Here is a 3,121-nt window from a genome sequence, read left to right as displayed (position 1 = left end):
GAGGGCTAAGATGAGGAAAGAGCAGAGTGTGCCTGTGGGATTCTGGGATTGACTTCTTTAGGAGGGATAAGTGATCTATTCTGAGAACACCAACAAATGGACGTTGGTTGGGTGCGGCCAAGGGGGGGATGGGTGGATGCCAAACCCAGGGTGACTTGCCATAAACATGTGTCTCAGCTCCAGGAGGGGGAGGGTCAGGCCTCTTTTTGGACTTGCTGACTTTTCTTTGGTTGGAGAATGAGGGTTGGGCTGGAGCTGGGGTGAATGGCTAGTTTTTTAAGTCGCTTGGATGATCCCACCATGGTCCACCTTCCTTGGGGGCCAGCCCTTGGCTTCACGATAGGTGTTTTGTCCCCTCCAGGAAACTTTGCTATAGGGTGGGATGTCTTTAGGCTCTTTGGACCAAGATAATTAAAAAAAAAAAAAAATATATATATATATACTTTTTTATGGATCAGATTCTATATCTTGGAGATCTTTTATGCCATCACATGTATTCTTCTAATAGAGCTCCATAAAAATAACTGGGGTTCCCTGGTGGCTCAGACGGTAAAGAATCTGCCCGCAGGTTCAATCCCTGGGTCAGGAAGATCCCCAGGAGAAAGGAATGGCCACCCACTCTAGTATTCTTGCTTGGAGACCTCCATGGGCAGAGGAGCCTTCTGGATTTCACTGCTGTCCCGTGAGGCGGAATGTCTTTGGTGAGTGGGGTACATGGGATGAGAGGGGCAGGAGGCTTAACCCATGGGCAAGGGGCCTTTCTGACAAGTGGATCAGTGCAGAGGACAGCCTCATCTAGATTCACCAGCATCAGCGAAGAATGAAGAAGCCCCGCCACTCCCCCCGCCCCCACCATAAGAGTTAACAGGTAACACTTTGAGTGCTGACTTCATCCCATTCAGGCGCTGAGCTAAGAACTTTCTATGCACCATCTCATTGAATCCTCACAGTGGCCTGAGAAATCCTGTGTTTTTCAGATGAGGAAACAGAGTCAGAAAGTTTATTTTTTAATTTTTTAAAAATTTGTTTTATTGATTTCCAGTCTGTTAGTTTCTGTTGTACAGCAAAGTGTCTCAGGTATACATATGTATACTTTCTTTTTCAAACTCTTTTTCATTATGTTTTCTCACAGGATATTGAATATAGTTCCCTGTGCTCTACAGCAGGACCTTACTGTTTATCCATTCTCTACATAATAGTTTGCATCTGCTAACCCCAAATTCCCAATCCATCCCGCCTCCATCCTTTTCCCCCTTGGCAACCACACGTTTGTTCCCTCTGTCTGTGAATCTGTTTGTGTTTCACAGATGTGTTCATTTGTGTCATTTTTTAGATTCCAAATACATGATATCATCTGGTATTTGTTTTTCTCTTCCTAGAGGGTCAGGAATTTTAGATAACTTGCCCAGAGGTCCCAGAGTAAGTCAGAGGGCTAGTTCAAACCTTGGTCTGTTTGACCTCAAAATTCTTCTAATTTTGATATTCTGATTTCTCTCTTATAAACTAGAGAAAGGCTAGTTGCTTGGGATCCCCTGTTATAGTCTGGGAAGTAAGAAAAAGAGGGACAGGCAAGGGTAACTCTGCATCAGACTCTCCCTTTCATAGTTCCTCATTTGTACTCTATAATCACATTCTTTTGCACTGACCATCAGACTATCAGGTAACAGCTTTTGAACTGTTTTTTTCCAACAACTAAAGAGCCTCTTGATGAAGGTGAAAGAGAAGAGTGAAAAAGCTGGCTTGAAACTCAGCGTTAAAAAAACTAAGATCGTGGCATCTGGTCCCATCACTTCATGGCAAATAGAAGGGGAAAAAGTGGAAGCAGTGACAGTTTTATTTTTGGGGGTTTTTAGTAAAATTTTATTTTTTGAGGGCTCCAAAATCACTCTGGACGATGACTGCAGCCATAAAATTAAAAGATGCTTGCTTCTTAGAAGAAAAGCTATGACAAACCTAGACAGTGTTATTAAGAAGCAGAGACATGATTTTGCTGACAAAGGTCCATCTAATCAAAGCTATATTTTTTCCAGTGGTCATGTACAGTTGTAAGAGTTGGACCATCAAGGAGGCTGAGCACTGAAGAATTGATGCTTTCAAATTATGGTGCTGGAGAGACTCCTGAAAGTCCCTTGGAGTGCAAGGAGATCAAACCAGTCAATCCTAAAGGAAATCAATCCTGAATATTCATTGGAAGCGCTGTTGCTGAAACTCAAGCTCCAATACTTTGGTCACATAATGTGACCAGTCTGACTCATTGGAAAAGACCCTGATGCTGGGAAAGATTGAGGGCAAAAGGAGAACGGGGGCGGCAGAGGGTGAGATGGTTGGCAAGCATTACTGACTTAATGAACATGAATTTGAGTAAACCCTGGAAGATAGTGGAGGACAGAGGAGCCTGATGTGCTGCAGTCCATGGGGTCTCAAAGAATCAGACAAGGCTTAGGGACTCAACAACAACAACCTACCTGGATCCCCTAGCTCCATTCTGGACCAGTACACTAGCCCATCCAGGACAGGGAAATGAAGCGTAGTTTGTGAGGGTGATTATCCAGACTGGAGATGAAGAGGGTGTTCAGTGAGGGGTCAAGACCTATTTGGAGTGGTGGTGAGGTTCAGACGCTCCTCCCCTGGGACCCCAGGCTTAGCTGCGCTTTGGTGTCTGGAAGTTTTGAGAGCTAATTCTTTGCTGGTGCTTTTATGTTTAAAGCCACCAGAGGGCAGCAGAGGTCTGTCATAGACCACTTCTGAAGCCTTGTTCCATCTCCGGTAGTGTCTGACTCTTTGGGACTCCATGGAGTGCAGCACCTTAGGCCTACCCTTGTCCTTCACCATCTCCCAGAGTTTGACCAAGTTCATGTTCACTGTATCGGTGATGCCATCCAGCCATCTCATCCTCTGACACCCTCTTTTCCTTCTGCCCTCAATCTTTCCCCATCATCAGAGACTTTTCCAATGAGTCGTCTGTTCACGTCAGATGACCAAAATATTGGTGCTTCAGCTTCAGCATCAGCTTCTGAAGCCTAGTTAAGACTAAATCGGAGTTAGTCCCACCTTTTTCAGTTGACTTTGAGAAGTTACATAGCTGGATCTATAATACAGATCCTTACTGAATTATATGTAA

Source organism: Bubalus kerabau, chromosome 13, assembly GCF_029407905.1.
Source record: "Bubalus kerabau isolate K-KA32 ecotype Philippines breed swamp buffalo chromosome 13, PCC_UOA_SB_1v2, whole genome shotgun sequence".
In the NCBI taxonomy this organism is placed as follows: domain Eukaryota; kingdom Metazoa; phylum Chordata; class Mammalia; order Artiodactyla; family Bovidae; genus Bubalus; species Bubalus kerabau.
This window is presented reverse-complemented; position numbering follows the sequence as displayed.